The sequence below is a fragment of the Emydura macquarii genome, unplaced genomic scaffold (assembly GCF_026122565.2).
Source record: "Emydura macquarii macquarii isolate MOO-44397 ecotype Brisbane River unplaced genomic scaffold, CSIRO-AGI_Emac_v2 contig_67, whole genome shotgun sequence".
NCBI classification, from domain to species: Eukaryota; Metazoa; Chordata; order Testudines; family Chelidae; genus Emydura; species Emydura macquarii.
The window spans coordinates 1,254,878-1,276,254 of record NW_027130204.1 but is presented as its reverse complement, the minus strand read 5'-3'; the positions used below and the strand labels follow the sequence as shown (position 1 = coordinate 1,276,254).

Below are 21,377 nucleotides of genomic sequence, written 5' to 3'. Positions count from 1 at the left end.
ATCTCCCAAGACTTAGGGTAATATCCTGAGCGTTGACAAGGCTGCAGACACCAAGAGCTGGAATGGTACCGAAGCTGGTAGCTGGTCTAATTGTTCTGACTCCCACTTCCAGGGGCTGGTGCATGGGGAGAAGAGGAGAAGGGGGACTGTGGCGGGAGGGTGATAGAAGAAATGTTGCCAAGCACATGACATTCAAATGTCATGAATCAGACACACAATCATGAGACTAGCTGAAAAATCTTGATCTTGGTTTTTCTAAATAAAAATATCCTTTCCCCCCCCCCCCTCCTTTTATCCCTGTCCCCTTCTTTCCCCAACCTAGTCTTCTGTCCCATTCACATTGTCCATTCACATTCTATTCTTGTCACATTGTCCATCCACTGTCTTCCACAGAGGTCCCCCTCTTTCTTCCTCCTTACACACTCCTATCCACTTGGACGCCATCCTACATCCTCCACGTTTCCCTGCAGAAACGATAGTTTTTTTTTCACTAAAAAAAATGCAGGTTTGGGATGACCAAAGTTGTTTATGAATTTGGGTTGAATTTGGCAAATAGTTTTGGCTGTGGGGAATAAATAAGGAAGAAATTCTGAAAAAGTCAAAATATTTTCATTCAACATTTTCTGAATGAAATGGTCTGACTTTTCACCCCAGAATTTAATCCAATTTAACTGCAAATTAAAAGGATTTAAAAAGAAAATTGAAAACAAAATATTCAGCTTCAGGTTGAACAAAACGTTTATTCAGTCTGAAATGGCACTCCCCCCCCCCCCCCCCCCGTTTTGGTGAGAAGAAAAATTGTTGTTTTCTGTCAAATCAAAACACTGCCCCCGCCCCCCCCGATATTTTGGTTCGGCACAGAACCGAAAACAATCAATGATTCGCCCAGCGAATCTAGATCCCTAAAACAGTCTCCCTTCAACCCCCCAACCCGGCTTGATTGTAATCAGGCACACACACTCCCAATCCCAGAGCAAGGAATAAAACATAAGAATCCAGATTCCCAGCATGCTTCTGCAGCAAATAGTTGTGTAATCCCCTGGCTAAATGTGTAAAACACAACTCCTTTTAGTGGCTTGTGCACAAAGATGATAACAGCCTACTACTGCTATCATCTAACAGTTATTACTGTATCTTAAGTGGTAATGGCTATGTTGTTAATCTAAAAGTCCTGCACTGATGACCTATGTGCAGGACCATGACACTTGCACATTATGGAGATTTTTTTAATCTATGAAACTCCATACAAAAATGAAATTAAGACTGCAAAGCTAACACCCAAAAGTTAGAAGATGGCAGAATTAAATGAGACTGGACAGAACCCTAGCCAATGACCTGTAAGGAACAATCCAGAATTGGCAGGAAGATAAATTAAATCTCCCTGTAGCTCTTTTCCATCTTTAACTTTGATGATTCCATCAATAACACAGATCAGGATTATTTGAATTAGCTTTACATTCACAACAGTGCAGGCTCAGATGCCCTCAGGTTTAGGTCTCCGCTGCCATGCATCTTTGTGTGGCCATTTACACCAGTAAGACTGGATGAAAAGTGCTAACAAAGATACGTTACACCGACTTAGCGCTCACTTTGCCCAGATGTAGATGACTGTGAAGGCTCAGGCTATCCCTCTCCCTCTCTCTAGCACCCCTGACTCTCAGCTGATTCTAATTCAATTTCTCTGCCTATTGTTTATTTCACCGCTCCCCTGTGAAGTGTCAAATGCTGATGTTCCATCAGACTAGAACTGTCGTTTATATTTGTCATTCAGTCCTTGTTAAAAAATAAAACAGGACTGCGCCTGCCTTGGCGTGCTCTGCCTGGGAATTCCCTGTGGTAAAATTAGTCCATTTAGATGGAAAGTTTTGTGTCACTCCCCTGTCTAAATTGGCAGATCTGGCTCTTTTGCAAAAACCAATAAACTGTGAACCTTGATGCATCTGTCAATCAAACTCATCTTTCCCAAGCAAAGCCAGATGACAACAAAAGCTGAGCAGCCTCTTCCGATTGGCTCTTCTCATTTAGGCATATCAGGAGGCACCTGTCACTCCTACAGTTCAGCTCTGTGCTCCGAGGGACTCTCTTCATGGAGCTATGAATCCCTATTGGCAGCTGGGGCTAGTTGGGAAGTGGGGGGCGGTTCCTTTTTCAGTTTCAATAAAATCCGCAACTCGTCCCTTTCCTCCTGGCCCCGGGAAAGGCATGGAGCCACCGTCGGCTTTTGTTCTGTACATCATTTCTCATGTAGTAAATGAGAGCTGCAACGCCTCAGCGTGAGCAGATTTCCCGATGACTGGAAAGGTGTAGTGTGACTGTGCGATGCGACAGATTACACCATTGGGGGCTCTGGGGGATGAGCCACAGCAGAGTTGGAGTGGGGAGGTGACACCACCAAGTCCTTTCCCGTACTTCTCTGAGCACCTCGCCGCTGCCCAGTTGCCCATCAGATGGAAGACACAGGGAGGGAGATTTCCATCTTCCTGCCAGCCAGGACCCTGGGGAAATTAACTGTGCAAGACCCTAAGGGTCAGAGGGAAGGAGTGTTTAAGATGACACAAGGAAGGCGGGGTTGGGTAGCAAGCAGCAATAGCCTGCTCCAGGACACTCCATGATTGGAGCTGTGGGGCAGAGGTGGTTCCTCATGGAGATCAGAGTCCAGGGGACTTCACGCCCTGTCCATTGAAGCTGTCCCCTATTTAAACAGAATTTCAAGTGACATCCAAACAGGCACCGTGAGGCTGGGCAGTGCTTGGGTCTGCCAGCAATGAGTGGCCTGACATGCCCGTAGGACTTAGCCATGGTCTGCGAGACTCATACCCTGTGACAGCAAAATGGGGATCCATGGTCCCAACTTCTCTCCACTTACGGCCCTGCCTTCTCTCCACTGCTCTTTCGGCATTCTGCCCCCCCCCCCGAGAAGAGCAGATGGGAGCACTTCACAGAGTTCGGGACAGCTCCCATGCTGCTGCAGGAGTAGGGGACGCCCTGATCACTACGTTCCCTACTTGATCACTACGTCACTACATCACGGCTGCTGATGGGCCACTCGCAGCAGTGTTGCTAGCTGTCATGGTCTGATGGTGAGTCTAGTGATGTCTGGTGTTTTCCTTAGAGCCCCAGCTCCTGGAGTCAGGTGGTTATGTGAGAATCTCTGCTTTTATTTAGGGGAAAAAGTTTGTAGCTCTCCAGGTCGAGGAGAAAAACTTGAAAATGTGACCGTTTAAAGGCTGCAAAACCAGATGGCAAATAGAAAGAAGCTCACATTTATTATTTTGAATCCAGTCTCAGAGTTTGTTTGCAGGCCCAGATTTTTGGACAGGTGGAATTGGCAGTCTGGTAGTCTGGGCCATAGCATGGCAGAAGGGCAACAGGTGGTTGAGGACTTTTAATATCGAGGGCACCTAACAGATTTCCCTTTCTGCCATCCCTGAGTAACTGCTCCATCCATGCAGCGCTGGGAACTCAGGCGATGCAAAGATCATGCCACTCGGATTGCCTCTTTCTATTGTTTTCTTTCAAACTTTTAATTAACTAATCACTGCTTCCTTTCTTTTTAGTCTGGCATTGTAGCTTCTTAGCAGCTAGCCCCTTTGAACTGCTGCCCTCATTTCTGCTATAAGATTCTGTACTCTTCTCTGCTGCCCACAACAGGGATGTCTGACACACATTTCCTGGCAGTGTCTGGAGCCCTCAGCAAAGATGGCAACTGCACTCCCTGCGCTGCAGCTCTTGCACAATTTGTCTGAAAGGTCTGAGAGCATCAGAACTTCTTCCTCATTCTGGCTTCTTGCCTTCCAAGGCAGTATGTTCCCTCTGCCATGGTGCCATCTGACTGCAGATTTCTTCTGCCTCTCAAAGCTTGAAACACTTTCTATTTTCTCTTTTCTTCTGTTTTGTTTCCATCACCTCTTTGTCTCTTGTACTGCCTAGTAGGTATTCTCTTAGCACAGCTGCAGCTAGCCACTTCTCTCACAAATTGATTGTGTAGCAGCGTTGCTAACTCTCATGATTTGATCACCAGACTTGTAATATTTGGTACTTTAGAGCCAGTTCCTGGAATCCTGTGATTTAGAGAGAATCTCGGCTTTCATTTTTTTAAGTTAAATACCTTTTGGCCATCATGGTTGTGGAGACAAGCTTGAAAATGTAAGTCTGACCTAAAGGCTCAGAAATTGCAAGGCAAAGGAAAAGAATCCAATTTAAAAAAAAAACAAAAAAAATCATAATTTTTAAACTAATCTCAGGATTTTGGAAGTTTGACTCTTGATTTTTGAATGCTTGGAATCGGCCATACTACACATCTGTCTTCAGGCAAGTGAGACATGAACCAGCTAAAACATTGACAAGTTTCTATGCTAGATTACACCAACTAACACTCATGTGGATGGCAGGAGTCACCAAGATCGGAGATTTCCTGGACTACGACCGGGGGGACTGGGTGGACCCCCAAGTGCTGGCTTGGCGCATGGGGCTCTCCACCTTTCAAACGCTCCAGTGTGTACTCCAGGTGAGGGCAGCCTTGCCCCCCGCTGCTCGGGCTTACTTCGAAGCAGGTCCTACGAGAGAGTGCTCCCTGCCCCCCTTTCAGTTCTAGCCCTCTGGAGCTTTTCCTCAGGCCCCGGCCCCGTGAGCCCCCCAGGCCGCCCTCTCCCCATGTACTGAGCTGGCTGCACAATTTGCAGCCAGTTCTTTTCCAAACCATGCCCAGGAACCATCTGTACACACTCGTGCTCCACAGCCTTCATTTGCTCGCCCTCGTGTCCCACCCAGACACCAAATGGCGGAACCTAATACCATCTATGGAGGGCGAGGACCCCCGGTGGGCCAGCCTCTACTCCACCCTGACCCTGGGGCCCACCAGGGACATCAGTTGGTGGCTCCTTCATGGAGCCGTGAGCACGGGCATGTACCTGGCACGGTTCACCCCTCGCCCCAACACCTGCCCCTTTTGGTGCACGAGGGAGACCCTGGCACACGTTTACCTAGAGTGCGCCAGGCTGCAGCCCCTGTTCCGGCTCCTCCAGAACCTCCTGCTGAGGTTCTGGCTGCACTTTTCCTCTCACATGTTTATCTATGCACACCCCATCCGAGGCCCCACAAGGTTGCGGGACCTCCTCATCAGCCTCTTCCTAGCGCTGGCCAAAGTGGCCATCTACAACACCAGGGAGAGGAGGTTGACTGGGGGGGGGGGGCGCTCTGCAACTGTGGGGCCTATTTCCCTTCCTCCATCCATTCACGCAACCGAGCAGAGTTCCTCTGAGCAGCGTCCTCTGGCTCCCTAGACACCTTCCGGATCCAGTGGGCGCTGTACGGTGTTCTCTGCTCGGTGTCCCCTTCCAGTTCCCTGTGTTTGACCCTTTTACCCTCATGCCCCTTCCTGTTTTTTCATTTGTTGTCCCATGAAATTGGTTGAGTCTTGGGTCCAGTGGCTCCCTCCCTTAGGCCCCCCCGCAACTCAAATAGTAACATTCATGTGGAAACTTGCTGGCTTGGCCCATTAGATCAAGAGGCAAACAGTGCATCATTGTTCATTGGTCAAGCTCTGGAAAAAGATTTGGAGAAAGTCTGAGCGTATAGCAACCAGCTCATCTGGATGAGCCCAGAAAGTGGTGATGTTACAGGCTCCAGGCATGGAAAACAACATGCAATCTGTGTGCATTATATTTATTATTCATATTACAGTAGCACCTGGAGACACCAATTGAGATCAGGGCTCCATGGTGATAAGTGCTGTACAAACACAGAATGAGAGATAGTCCCTGTGCAAAAGATTTTGCACCCTACATAGACATGATGGAGAGAGGAAGGGACTCAGCCAAGGTTAGTCAGCCGGGCAATGCAGGTCCAGGAATAGAACATAGCTCTGACTCCCATGCCAGTGCTCTAACCACTAGATCATGCTGCTTCTTTATAAACCACTCAACTTTCCAGAAGAAAGACTAAATCTCCACACGCTTGCAGAAAGTCCAGAGGGTCACACCTCTAGCCTAGCAGAGGCTTTGGAAAGGAGTACAATCTGGGGCAGATCCTAAAAAAGCCCTGCTCCCTTTAAGGCCCGTGAAGAAGTGACCAGATTTTCAAAAGAGGTGGGGCCACTGGGTGCCCATTGCAAGCTGAGCCCTTTTGCCAATCCAGCCATAGGAGTCCCCATGGGAGCTGCTGAGGGCTTTGGGAAATCTGGCCCTTCTTTTGGTGCCTAAATGAGAGCTGGGCATTTGGTTCCCCGCAAAACTCTGGCCTTGAATCCTTATGAAAAATCTACCCCTAGTTCCCCAGCGAGCCAGGATACACAGGATGCTTCTCCACCTTTGTTTGTTCTGCTGTAAGTTCCTGGGATGGGCTGTGTACCCCCCACAGGTAGTGAAAGAGTTAACTGGAGATGGAATGCAATTAGTGTACTTGGTTGCACCTGGAGGGTGGGCCGGGCCCAAATGAAGACATTGCCCAGCTCGGGGAGTCGGTGGTGAGCATAAAGGGAGGAAGCCCAGGTACAGGAAGGGGAGGATTTGACAGTCCTACCTTGACTGCTAAGTTGTGAAGGAAGAGTCCGGAGACAGGCCCATGTACAGCTGGCCTGTGGAGGAGCTGTGGGAAAGGGCCTAGAAGATGGCCCAGGTGGGAAGCAGTCAAGGGAGGCAGTGAGGAGTCTGAGGAAACAAAGCATAGCTGCTTGCCACAGGGTCCCTGGCCTGAACCCAAAGGAGAGGGAGAGCCTGGGTTACTCAGCTGGTGTGCTAGAAAAGGTGGTGTAGAAGCCCCCTGGCACTAGGGGAGGAAGTAGAATCATAGAGTTTGAAGGGACCTCAGGAGGTCATCTAGTTCAAACCCCTGCTCAGAGCAGGACTAACCTCAGTTAAATAGGAGTGTGTTTGGAGCTGGGTTCTGGGAGGTGTCAGGCCACATAAGAGTGGGAGGCCAGGCCTGCAAAGGGCTGAAGTGTTCAGCTGGTCTGAGTTCAGTTTATTGCCCTCTCTGTTACCCCAGCAGGGGTGGGACTAAGTGAGCAGCAGGAGAGCTGAGTCCTGAGGAGGGACAGACCACTGCTGGGCTGGAGAGGCTGTCAGCTGGGGGCACTGAATGAGGAGAGTCCCCTATGCCAGGCCTGGCCGTGAGGGGGTGTGCCAGTGGTGAGTTACGCTTCTGTTCTTCAATATAATTTTTGTCTGATTTTTTTTTTTCCTTGTGCTTCCCTGTCTGCCTGTTCTCTCTTGTCTTACTAAGATGGCAGCTTACTAAGTGGTGGTTCCAGGATATTAGAGACAAGGTGGGGGAGGGAATATCTTTTATTGGACCAACTTCTGTGGGTGAGAGAGAAGCTTTTGAGTTACAGAGCTCTTCATGTCTCAAGCTCTGTGTAAGTTGAAAGCTTGTCTCCTATCAACAGAAGCTGGTCTAGTAAAAGCTATTACCTCCCCCACCTTGTCTCTCACTAAGCTTGTAAACTGGGGCCGGGGAACCTCATTTTGTTCTGTCTGTACAGTGCAGAGCACCGGGGGGCCCTGCTCTGACTACTATTGCAATACAGATAACTTTTCAATGCTCCAACCCGAAGCATTCATCCTGCAGCTGGACAGAGCCCCAGTGATGTCCTCAAGTGAGAAAAACGTAGAACAGCTTTTCTGACTTTCCTCACGTTCCAAAATAAGTCTCTCCTGGCCTGGGATTCCACATGAGAAACTGCAGATCCAAAGGAGGAGGTTTTAGGGACAACCCTCGAGGGGTGATTACTGGCAGTAAAATAGAGCCTTAACTATGCAGCTGCTACTGGGGTCTCCATAATCATACAGGGTCTCTCTTCTGTCTCTGTCGCTGGGTAGGGATTGCCTGTTTGGACTTGTTTATTCATGTGTTCTACTATTTCTTATGTATTTTGCTTGGCTGATATTGCAAAAGCCAAAAATCATTGACCCTGTGATTTGATTTGAGACCTCTTTGCCCTCGCGACCATTAACCAATGTCACCTCCTGTGCTGGAGGAGAGGGAAGCGCGGGGTGTTCGAGGGATGTGGCAGGGGAAGGAGGAGGCTTGTGCGGTTAAATTGCAGGCATACATTTCTCATGCTTCTGTTCAGGCCAAAGGTGAATGGCAGTGGGGTGAGGGTGGGGGTGTTTGGTCCAATGTAGGACGAGCTACCCCTATAAGGGAGTCAAACATCACCAGCGGTGCTAGATTTGTGCGGCAGAAGAGAGCTCCTGGGGGCTCCTGGCTTTCCCAGCCATCCAGCGTAGGGTGCAATCGAGTTGGGACTGCATTTGTATCAGCTCTGCAAGGACTTGATCCAAACCATATTGGCGTCAATGGGAGTCTTTCCGCTGGGTTTTGGATCAGGCCAGAGGGCTGCAAAAACCTTCACTCACTCATAACGTTCCCAAACATTCTCCTTCTAGACTCGTGTTCCTCCATGGGGATTCCTATTGTTGAAAGTTTGACAAAAACTCAGCAGTGCCACAAGGGTCTATCTGAGCCAGGAAAGGATACCTTTGAGTCTGGGGGAAATTCAAGGTGTATCATTTCCCCCACACTGAACTCCTAAATGGCTGAACTCGAATGGCCAGATTTAGCTTTTATGTGGTGCTCTTCTGCGGAGGTTGTAAAAAGCACTTTCACAACAGATCAAAATGTTGTTGCCCCCATATTAGAGATGGGAACTGCAGCACTGAAGTGAATTGCCCAAGATGTCACCTGGTTTGAGCTGAAAATGACATCCAGGAATGTGGGGTCAGCTTCACCTTGGTTTCAGTGGGCATAGCTCCTATAGACTTGTGCCTGCTTTTGCCCTGGGTTATACTGGGTCTTGGGTATATGGTGTAGGCACATGAGAGCATTAACTGCATCACCAGGTCTTTGTTTGGAGGTCAGCAAAAGCTCAGGTGAATGGCATATAATGGGGGAACCTTCCTGGGGGAAAGGAGGACATGAAGACCTTCTCCCTGGTGCATGGTGTTTTAGAAGAAAAGAAATTAAAGGTGGCCACATGTCTGTCCCTCCTTCCACTCCCATCAATGGTCTCTTCCATTGCCCATGAAGCATGCCCTGTGTCAGACTCCACAAGGGCCCAGAGATGTGGCTTCTGGCTTTTAAATAGGGAAATAATTCAAAGAGGCAGTAAAAGTACTGGCTGGAGTTGGGGTTAGGACAAGCTGGAGTGAGAAGGGGCAGGAAAAGTTTTCATTATGGACCCTCATCTCTAGTCGTATGTGAGCTACTGGGTGCAAAATGCAAACTGGAGCTATTCCAGCAAACCCAATCCCAGCCTTTGCCACCTTCGGTCGGATGGCTGCTCCAGCCCTTGCTGTACTGAAGTCATGTGTGGGTGTCTTTCTAAAAGAGGTGCTCTAGCTCAAACAGCGGTCTTGGGCTGGATGTAAAAGTTCCTGGGGGAGGTTCTCTGGCCTACATTTTACAGGAGATCAAGCTACATGATCAGAATGGTCCCTTCTGGCCTTAATCTATACATGTGACCTGCTGTATTGCTGCCCATTTCATTGCCCTTCCCTGGACCTCTGCAATCTCTGCTGTGTTAATCTTAAAATGAGGTCATCGAAACAGGGCGCAGTCCTCCAGTTGTGGGCAACCATCACTCAGTGTGAGGCCAGGATGATCTATGAACTATCTCTCCACCAAGCATCCAGTTTTCTTGAACTGCCACTGCACCCTGGGCAGAAAAGTTACCTGAACCATCCACAATGCTTCCAGGGTGTCCCTTCTCCAAGGGCCCTGGAAGTTCAGAGGCCATCAGCGTCTACAAGAAGTTCAGCTCAGTTTTGCCCCAGAGCCACTCCCTCACTTCTATCCATGTGGCAGCTCATTGGCCAGTGAGCTGGTTAAGCTATCTACATAGCCCCGTCTCTCTGACATTTCCTGGCTGAGGAGGACTCTTCTGACTAGCAATACAGGCTGCTTCCTTAGTATTCCCAAGCCCTATAAATCATCAGAGCACAATAACAAGGAGACAGTCAATGATATTAAAAGGTAGCAAATTCAAAACTGATCAAACTTTTTCATGCAACACAAAACTAGACTCTGGAACTCTCTGCCACAGGACGCCCTGAAGGAGAAGTTGCCAAGGTTCAAAAAAGTGATACAGCATTTATATCGATAACGAGAATATCCAGAATTACCAGAATTAAAGCTAAAAACTCTGGAAAGGATATTAAATCTTATGATTCAGGGTTTGAGTCAATCTCTAGCTATTAGCAATGAAGAAGAGACCTAATGCAATAGGCAGGTTATCCCATATCTGCCTACTCCGGGAGCTTTTGCGCCTTCCTCTGAAGTGTCTGGTACTGGCCACTCTGAGACAGGATAGTAGGCTAGATGGGCCTCAGTTCTCATCCCACCTGGCAAATCCTGTGTTCCTAAATCCATAGTCTGAGGGACTATGTGGAGATCACACCAGACCTTGCATTAAGTGCTAACCACAGTTGGTTCTCCAGCCCATGCAGATTGTGTTGAATAACTTGTTAATCTTCTGTCCCTCCAGCTGTTTGCCCCTCATACTCTCTAGTTTCAATGTGCTGCTTTCTGGCTTTAAGATCCCAGATACCCAGTTTCCACTTCTTAATGGATTTTTTTCAACCCTAGGAAACTTATCATAGAATATTAGAGTTGGAAGGGACCTCAGGAGGTCATCTAGTCCAACCCCCTGCTCAAAGCAGGACTAACCTCAGCTATATCATCCCAGCCAGGGCTTTGTCAAGCCTCAGCTTAAAAACCTCTAAAGATGTAGATTCCACCACCTCCCTAGGTATCCCATTCCATATGTTCACCTTCATCTGAAACTACAGGTTTTACTCTTCCCTTTCTTGTAGGGATGACTCTTTTATGTATCTCATTAAAAAAAAAATCTGTTTGTGACCTAATGGGCCAAAGTCTCATGTGGCTTCAATTGCTGCATTTCCTTTGGTTTAAGTGAAACAATATCATCTTACACCTAATGTTCTCCTGGCTGATTCCATGCAGCCTGACCATAGTCATCTTTCTCAGCTGGCCAGATTCTCCTTCAACTTCCATGTAAATCAGCTGTCTGTTACACTCATGTAAAAGGGGCTAAATGAGATTGGAATCTAGTTTAGACTTTTCAAATTCATTGCCACTGTTACCCTGGGGTAGATTCATAATCATATTAAGGCCAGAAGGAACCACTGTGATCCTCTAGACTGACTTCCTGCATATCACAGGCCATAGGATTTCCCTGCACTAATTCCTGTTTGAAGTCCAATAGCTGTGATTGATCTACAACATCTCTCTTAGAAAGACAGGCAATCTTGATTTGAAAAATCTCCAGGGCTGGAGAATCCTCCATCTCTTGGTAACAGGGCTTGATTATTCCCATAGTTAACAAATTGTGCCTTATTTCCAGTCTGAACTTGTCTAGGTTCAACTTCCAGCCATTGGATCTCGTTATACCTTTGTCTGCTAGATTGAAGAGACCTCAACTCTCAACTTTCTGTTTCCCTCAGAGGTACCTATGTGATGATCAAGTCATCCCTTAACCTTCTTTAAGCTAAACATTGATGATTCGTATTCTGAGATCAAATTTATCTGTGCTTTGATCACTGTTATCAAGTGGATCTCCGCTCCTCTGTATTACAGAAAACCATTAGGCAGATATTTCTGTTACATGGAATTTATAACCAGCTAGATTCCACCTTCAGACACTCCAGCCAGGAATGATCCCCTTTATAGATCTCACATTCCCTAAGTTCAGTGTGCTTAACTTCTCCTCCTGTGTAACTTGTAACAGGGAAACCTAGTGCCCCAATTGCTCTTTATTGTTATGTTGGTGTCTAGGGGAGCCACACGTGGCCCCAGTGTGAGGTGCTGCACAAACACTCAGAACAAAAAGATGCCCTGCTCTGAACCGTTCTAAGAATGTAAGTCCCATCAGCAACAATCATAGTTCTGTCCCTTTCTTAAACCAAGAGCCCCAAGTCAGCCACTGCTATCTTGGCCCTTTTAGCATTAGCGGAAATATGCCTGTTTCATCCCAGGAGAGCCTTGTTAGCCACCTGCAGCTGAATCCTGGCTGGTGCACTTTCTGTGTAACTGCAGTGCTTCACCAGCCTCACTTGGCCCTGCACTAGCAATTCAGTGCCACCCCTTGCTCGAAGGAGCCAAATGTAGGTTGCAGCAAAGCCAGGATTTTCAGAAGCAAACAGCACTGGTCTAATGCTGCTCCACTTACGTGGATGGTAGAAGGCCCATGCTCAGACTGACTCCTTGCCTTCCGCAGGAGTGGAGGTAGGCTGAGGGTGAGTGCTTCTGAAATTTCCATCTCCTGGTGCAGGACAAAGAGCTAGGCTGTGGGAAGGAGGCAACATGAGGATAAAGCCAGGTGGAAATGCTTTTTAGGGCTACCACTGACACACCCCATTCCAGAGAGCTACCTTCAGCATGGGGGGTGTCCATGCTGTGCCTTTGGTTACACGAAGGCCTCCCAGTTGCATGGAAGAGGCCAACAACTTAGTCTAGATTCTTTATCCAACCCATTCTCTCTAGGTGCCATTTCACTCCCTTGTTACTGAGGTTGGTTTTAATTCTTTGCATTCTGAGCCCATATCTATCCACCTGTGAAGGGTCAGAGACCCTCCGGCCAGAAGAGACCCTTGGGGTCACCTAGCCTGATCTGCAAAGCACAGGTAGTCTGTCACCTGCTGATTCCTGTAGCAAGACCTAGATACATCCCTGAGATGTTGGAAGATGACCCCAAGAGAGGCATGACTCAAGCTCCCCCCGTCCTCCCCTGATGTTAATTCCCTTGACAATTCCCAGTTTCATGAGCTGAAATAATGCAGCAGTTGAGCTAGTTAGGCCAATTCCCATTAAAACTAGTGGCCCTCAACTCCCCTCGCTGGCTTTGCCAATCTTGGCCAGGAGCAGTGTGTTAAGGCTAGCCAGGCCATGTGGATAACTCGGCTCATGCCTTATCAGAGAGATGCCAGCAGAGAAGCTGTTTGGGCTGTGGCAGTGTTCCAAGGGTTAATCTGAATTGCCCTGAGATCCTGCTGCAGCCAGCCAGAGGGGAAACAGAGGGGAGTGCAGAGGTCTGGGGCTAACCCTGGGAGCTGTCAGGAAAGTTATTTTGTTGTTTGTCCGGCCGGTGGTGTTACTTGTGGCAAATAGCCACCCTCTTTGTCATTATTCACAGGAGCAGGCTGGGGGGAGGGAGCAGAAGATGAATACAATTTTATTTTTTTCCCCAATCTCCTCCTTTCCCCTCCTCCTTTCTTCCACTCCTCCTCCTTCATCTTCCTGTCCACCCCCACCCTGTCCATCTCCCCTCATCCCACTCACACACACACACCCCCCACCACAATCCAGCACTGTCAACCCAAACACATGATAAATTGCCCTGTCAACAGAATTCATTCAGGGACCAATTAATTCCACAGAAATGAACCAGGAGCCATCAGTTGCTGAAAAACTCCAAGTGCAGGGAGCGAGGAAGCTAGCTCTGTGAGTGAGAGAGAGGGGCTTGGGAAGTTAGTCTGACAGAAATTGGTCATTTAATGCTTAAGTGCACCGTAGACAGCCCTGTCATAGCAGCCACCATGGCAAAAACTCCCCCAGTGCTTTATTTATTAATTATGTGGAGCAGCATCGCGGTCACTTCGCTGTCTCAATGCGGACTCATCAACTTTACTTCTTGTCACTGGGAAGAGGTCCCACAGCACAGGGGCAGAAGGGGCTGGAGAGTGGGGTGGTTTCTACACTCCAGCCCCTTCCATAACCCCCGCGTGATCAGCCGGAGGGGCAGTCGGCAAGAACAATGCTAGTGCCCTTGCTAGAAGTAGTGCTCCCAGGGAGGGAAGAGTTAAAAGCAATCGGGGTGGTGGCATGGGGGAATCCCACCACCGCCAGGCACTGGAGCCAGCGTGAGAGCTTGGAGATGTCATTCCACCCTTTGTCCCCTCTCCTGTCTTCCCTTTGCTTTCTAGCCTTAAAGCCACAGCACTTGCTTCCCTTTTAAAGACCCAGGAAGTGGAGGAGTCTCCTAAGTGCAGTCCTAGACAGATGCATGCAACTTACTTACAACAGTGCTTGACATTTGTCATGCCTTGGTGTGTGGCAGGGGTTTACACATCTGTGTGCTCCCCCTTAACTCTCCCCTTTAGGGATGGAAAGCTCTGAGGGGAAATGTTGGACCTATGGACCTTAATACAAGTTTTGCAATTGACTTAGGGTGAAACTCTAGCCTCATTTATCTGTGAAAGCGCCGGTTTAAAACCAAAGCCACAAGAACCTTGTCCCTTTGCTACTCAATGGGCCCACTGCTGCCAGTGACTGCCCAACTTTCTCAAACACGGGTATGTTTTCTGATTCAAGCATCCCAGTAAAGATTGGGCAGCTCTCTCCATGCTGGGGTGAGCTGGCTTCCAATGCCGAGTGATGAGCTGCAGGTATCTGTGCACCTCCCTCACTTACTGTAGTCCCAAGAGAGACAAGATTTCTGCTGGGAGCTTGGCTCCAGAACCAGAACTCAATGTTCCCATGCTTTGGGAGTGTTCTGCTCTGGGGTTTGAGTCTTAATCTGTATCTACTGTAGAGGTAAATAGAGAGAGCCCTAGATCTCCTCTCTAAACTTTTCCTAAATGCCACTTGCCTGCTCTCAGCATGTGGAATCCAGGCCCTGCTCGCTTGGGAACCCTGTGCAGCTAAAATTCGACTCCCATTCTGGCTGGAGTGGGGCAGACAGACCCATCACCCAAGAGCAGTGGGAACCCCTCTTTCAACTTCAGGAAGAGACCATCCATTTTAAATTCATGCTTTATTTTATCCCAGTGCAGAGGAAATGGGTGTAGTTTGAGGGACTGTTTGCAAATGAGGATTCCCTGCCTGGGGAGGAGATGTACAATATGAAAGCACACTTGTTATAATCTGGGTAGGAAGGGGCACTTCTGGAGTATCCTAATCCCTCTCTCTGGACATACAACGGCTCTTAGAGAGCCGTTGTATCTCTAGTGCTGCCTTTTGCACTACCTCCCTTGACACCTCGCTCCATTTTCAACCGGTCTGTAGAGTCACAGGCCAGGTTCTCAACTGGTATAAAGTGGGGTAGCTCGGTTAGCTTCCATGGATCAATCCTGATTCACACCAGCCAGGACTGTGCCCCCTCGTGGTTTGTGAGTTCTTATTGCTGCATCTAAAGTCCCTTTTGCCTTGTTCTGTCCTCCTGGTCCCACAATATGTCTACAGAGCACGTCACCTGTGCTTATCAAGCCCCAGTAACAATGCCTGCCACTTTAGAATAACACTATCTTGATTTAGCTTCTTTCATCCCCAAGGATCCCAAAGCACTTTATGAACATCAGTATGTGCAAGGATCACTTCAGTCACCCCTGAAACACGGCCGCTTCTGGAGTGGAATGTATGTCTGTTTAACAGTCAACAGCAGCTCAGCTTTTGACAGGAGGTACAGAATAAAATCCCCTTGTGGCTCACAAGACAGTTATGCTGCCTATCCTTGGTTGCCATGCCTGTTTATCTAGGGCATCTGAGAACCTCACAATCTTTAATGTAGTGATCCTCACAACACCCCTGGGAGAGAGGGAATCCCTATTTTAGAAAGGGGGAACTGAGGCACAGAGAGAGTAAGTGATGTGACCAAGATCACGCTGGAAGTCTGTGGCAAAACAGTGACCTGAACCGAGGTATCCCAAGTCCTTGGCTACTGCCCTAACCACCAGACCATCCCACCCCTCTTCTGTTCCCCCCTGCACGCACACCCAGCTCTCTTACTCTACCCTGATGAGACTTGTTTCCCAAAACCCTGTGATCATCTTTTTTCATTTGCACTTCCCTTCGCTTTTCTCAGTTTTCTCTGTATTTAAAACGTGGGTCTCCAACCTGAGTTGACCCCGAGCCCACCTGGCTTGTTTGACAAGCAGTGAGTAAGTTCTCAGCTGACACACATTCGACCATCCCCCAGGCTGGGAGCAGAAGCAACTGCTCTCTGCTTGCCCTTAGTCTACTCTTCCTCCCGCTGGCCAAACAAGGGGGTGGGAGGCAGAAAATACCCTTGCAAAGAAGATCTCAGTGCTTCTACCTATTCCCTGGACTCAGCAGGGTGGGGTGAGAAAAGACGACCCTGATGTGCTTGCCTTGCTTCCTGCCCACCCATGACTATCTGAAGGCAGAGCAGAAGAACATCTCAAGCCCTAGCACTTGGAGGAGCCAGAAGAAGACACACACTAGGCCAGCCACTCCCAACCGTGGCCATCTCCCTTCAAATGCCCCACTGCACCCCTTTCCGGTCAGATGTGCCCCCACCTGCTATGTAAATGAGTTTCTTATTGCACAGCTCTCTATCACACTGCTCCATGTCATCCCCAGCCCTCAATTTAAAGCCTTGGGCCTGCAATCAGAATGATCCCCACTCAGTGCACGTTTGGGGTAATCCTCAATGCTGACGTATTAGTTGTCCTTTATAGAGCACCTGGCATTTCAAAGGAACCCACAGCCCTATAACCATGTACAGAGAGTACCTCACCCACCCCTGAACTACAGCCACCTCTGAGTGGAAGGTAGCAGCTGTTTAGCAGAACTACACAGCAATTTAGGACTGAAAGGAAGGGGGAAGAGAAAATGTTACTGCACACTAGGGCACCCCACCTTTACCCCTATCCATAGGGCTCAAGGTCTAACCTGGTTAAGGCATCCCAACCTTTACCCCTGTCCATAGGGCTCCGGGAAAAAGGCACCTACTCTTACCCAATTCACACACTAGGGCTCAGGGTCACCCATTCCCAGGCCATAGGGCTCCAGTACTAATTCTCTGTGGGTTTGCAGGATCTTTTACCCATGAAGGAGCCTTACACAGTAATATCCTTATTCTCTATTTATTAACAATTACCAAAACAGAATAGACACACTAAGCATACAATGCTCACCACCCCCAATAAGGCAGACAGATTTCTCCTGGTGGCCAGTCAGGATTAGATCACTTGGGGACTCCAGCTTCTGCACAGTGTGGTTGGCAGATTGTTGAGATCTGGCAGCTCTGATCTTGGGCTGTGTCCTGGAGTTAGATTCTAAAGAACTTCCTTTTGGACCTCAGTTTATATAGTTAAAACTTGGGTCCTTCTTAGCTGTTCCTGACCCAATCATTTTAAACTAAAGTACTAGAAAACACCAACCCTAGCCCATTACGAAACAGTCCTTTAAGTTATCCTATCCCACCACCTTAATTGATTTAAACAGTGCAACAGACAGAAACAATCAAAGAACCAGACAGAAATCATTCAGATAAATAACAGAGAAGTGGGTACCATAAAGACTAAACAAGTGTAGATTTTACAAACACAACTACTGAAAAGTGATTCCTTTCCAGACAGATTGCTATTAAACAAGGTTTTATTTACACCTTTTAAGATCTGTTTCTTTATCTGGTGGTGGTAGGTACTATTAGGACAGTAGCACCTTCTTAACAGCCCCAAATTACATTGTCTTGATGTAATTTCAGGAATATAAAGATGTGACCACATGCTACTTAGTTTATGGCTGCTGTCAATCCTGATATGGCTGCTATTGCTTAGCCCAAGAACAAGGCCTCAGACCTTACAAAAATCCTGTTGAAACAAAAAGGTGGACTTGAGGGAGACAGGCTGTAATTGCCCAGATTGATCAGGATAGTAAGGCTAATGCTTTTAGGAACATAGGTATTGCCAGACCAGATCAGCCCTAAGGCTCATCTAGTTCAGTGTCCCATCCCTGACACTAGTCAGCACCAGCTGCTTCAGAGGAAGGGATAAGAACCCCACAAAAGCAGACGTGAGAATCTGTCCCCCATTAGGTCTCACCCTGGTCTCTGATAGAGACTGGTTTAAGCCCTGATGCAAGAGATTTAATATCTCTTCCCATATGTGACTGGCATCCTTTCATCTGCGAGAGATGGTGGAAATTGCAGCCTCTGATGCAGATGAAATGTACATATATTGTCATTAATTTCAATGATAACTCTGGCTATTCTTGTTATCCATATAAATGTCCAATCTCTTTTTGAATCTTGCTAAGTTCTTGACCTCAATGACTTCCTGTGGTGGTGAGGTCCACAGCTGTGTGAAGAAGTACAGGGTGTCCTTTCAGTTTGAAATTTGCTGCCTTTCAGTTTCATTGGATGTCCCCTTGTTCTTGTATAACAAGACTGGGAACCTCTATTCTACCTGCCCACCTTCACCAGACCGTTCATTAGTTTGTATACTTTATCTTACCCCCTTATTCATTCCCTTGCTAAGGCAAACAATCCCAATCCCTTCAAACACTTTCTTTCTCCAGAACCTGAGTTTTCCTTGAAGGTTATCCATCCAAGGTCTTGATAAATGCAGTGCTGCTTAGCGCTTCAGCTATGGCCTGAGAGCTGCCCAGCGTAGTATGGCCGTGGCACTTCTCTTAGCATATGAGGAGTTGATCTGGTTGGAAAATTTTCTATTGACCATGTTTTTCAGCAGAAAATTAGGTGTTTTAACTAAATGAATATTTTTGTAAAAAGTTGGCTTTCTACAGGAAATTTTGACTCCCACTCTCCTCTGTCTCTCCGTCCAAAAAACCCCCAAACCTGAAATATTTCAATTTGGAAATGCTGTTACAGTACTTTTTGGAAAAGGACGTTTGGTTGCTTTATGTCCCTATTCTCTTCTATGGGCTAGGCTCCCTAGCTGTACTTACATCTCCCATGATGCACCGTGGCCAGGGACTTCTCTGTTGCACTGCAGCCTTCTCCAAGACAGGAAAGTGGGGTGCATCAACAGAGGTGCAGTTCAACCATGAAGAAGCTCAATTTATGGAAGAGAATGTCAGCATGAGGCATCCCAAACTGCAACTGCATGGCTGCATTTCTGAACTGAAATATTTCAGGATTGGGCTGTAATTTTTCAGCGTTTAAATTTTCACTTGAAGAAAATCAATTTTCTGTGAAAGATTTTAGATGAAAGACTTTTCTTCATCAAAAACTTCCAGGAAAAAAAGCCACATTTAAGAAAAGGGTGTCCTCTCATGTTTCCTTGTCGGATCACTTCGGAGAGCCTTTTGGCCAGGGAAATAAGTCGTTTCCCATAAAAAATAATTGGATCCAAAAAATGTTTTTTAAAAAAAATGGTACTGCTTTTTGTGAATAAAAAACAACTGGCTATGGAAAGAGAGGTGCCATGGTGATACACCAGTTTTATTTTGTGGCTATAGTGCAAGTTGCTGACATAGAGAAGCAGCGTAAATAAGTCTTCAGCCCATGCAAAGAATGTAGGCTCTCCCCGCTCCTTAGCACACCGAAGCTGTATTTCTTCAGGGACCATCTTCACTCAAGACATTTCTCTAGAGCACTCCGGGAGTGTACTGGGAGAAATCTAATCTAGTCTATTGCTTCCCCTCTACACACCAGCCAAGGCACACTAGCAAATGGTATCAGATAGGCAGGGTCTTGCAGGTTGGCTCCCCACTGAATTAAAAATCAGTGACATGGAGTCTGTCTGTACTCAAAGTACTCTGCTTTATGTACACATACAAACTGCTCCCAAGATGAGAGGGTCAAACAGCATGCAGTCCAACCTCTTCTTCCAGGAATTTGCTAGCCACAAATATCTCCAATGGCTGGAGATGGGACACTAGATGTGGAGGGCCCTGAGTTACTACAGAGAATTCTTTCCTGGTGTCTGGCTGGTGGATCTTGCCCAAATGCTCAGGGTCTGATGGCCGTATATGGGGTTGGGAAGGAATTTTCCCCTGGATCAGATTGGCAGAGACCCTGCTCTAGGAGGTTTTCGCTTTCTTCTGCAGCAAGACATATGGGTCACTTGCAGGTTTAAACTAGTGTAAATGGTGGATTCTCTGTAACTTGGAGTCTTTATATCATGATCTGAGGACCAGTAACTCAGCCAGAGGTTAGGGGTCTGTTACAGGAGTGAATAGATAATGTTCTGTGGCCTGCAATGTGCAGGAGGTCTTAGACTCATAGACTCTCAGGTCAGAAGGGACCAATATGATCATCTAGTCTGACATCCTACACAACGCAGGCCACAGAACCTCACCCATCCACTCCTGTAATAAGCCCCTAACCTATGACTGAGTTATTAAAGTCCTCAAATCATGGCTTAAAGGTACAGAGAATCCACCAGCAAGTGAGCTGTGCCCCATGCTACAGAGGAAGGCGAAAACCCCCCAGAGCCTTTGCCAATCTGCCCTGGGGGAAAATTCCTTCCCAATCCCAAATATGGCAATCAGTTAAACCCTGAGCATGTGGGCAAGACTCACCAGCCAGACACCCAAGAAAGAATTCTCTGTAATAACTCAGAACCCACCCGTCTAACATCCCTTCACAGGACATTGGCATATCTACCACCCGTAGTCAAAGATCAGCCAATTGCCAAACTAGGCTGTCCCATCATACCATCCCCTCCGTAAATGTATCAAGCTCAGTTTTGAAGTCAGCTAGGTTTTTCCCGCCCACTGTTCCCCTTGGAAGGCTATTGCAGAACTTCACTCCTCTGATGGTTAGAAACCTGCACGTAATTTCAAGTTTAAACTTCCTGATGGCCAGTTTATATCCATTAGTTCGTGTGTCCATACTGGCGCTGAACTTAAATAATTCCTCTCTCTCCCTGGTATTTATCCCTCTGATGTATTTATAGAGAGCAATCATATCTCCCCTCAGCCTTCTTTTGCTTAGGCTAAACAAGTCAAGCTCTTTGAGTCTCCTCTCATAAATCAGGTTTTCCATTTTGCAGATCATCCTAGTAGCCCTTCTCTGCACCTGTTCCAGTTTGAGTTCATCTTTCTTAAACATGGGGGACCAGAACTGCACACAGTATTCCAGATGAGGTCTCACCAGCACCTTATATAATGGTACTAACACCTTCCTATCTCTACTGGAAATACCTCGTCTGATGCATCTAAAGACCTCATTAGCTTTTTTCATGGCCACATCGCATTGGCGGCTCATAGTCATCCTGTGATCAACAAAAATGCCCAGTTCCTTCTCTTCCTCTGTCACTTCAACTGATGCGTCCCCAGCTTATAGCAGAAATTCTTGTTATTAATCCCTACATGCATGACCTTGCACTTTCCACTATTAAATTTCATCCTATTTCTATGACTCCAGTTTACGAGGTCATCCAGATCTTCCTGTATGATATTCCAATCCTTCTCTGTATTGGCAATACCTCCCAACTTTGTGTCATCTGCAAACTTTATTAGCACATTCCCACTTTTTGTGCCAATGTCAGTAATAAAAAGGTTAAATAAGATTGGTCCCAAGACCGATCCCTGAGGAACTCCACTTGTAACCTCCCTCCAGCCTGACAGTTCACCTTTCAGTATGACCCATTGTAGTCTCCCCTTTAACCAGTTCCTTATCCATCTTTCAATTTTCATATTAATCCCCATCT

The 21,377-nt window shown here is 47.3% G+C and overlaps 1 long non-coding RNA gene across 1 annotated transcript in view; it reads left to right on the top strand.

Annotated features, from left to right (window-relative positions):
* The first annotated feature begins 6,514 nt into the window (after positions 1 to 6,514).
* The window catches only part of LOC137140819 (uncharacterized), a 28,352-nt gene continuing 13,489 nt past the window's right edge, over positions 6,515 to 21,377 (top strand). The window contains exons 1-2 of the long non-coding RNA XR_010916493.1: positions 6,515 to 6,615; positions 6,988 to 7,127. This is a non-coding gene — a long non-coding RNA (uncharacterized lncRNA). The remainder of the gene's footprint in view (positions 6,616 to 6,987; positions 7,128 to 21,377) is intronic.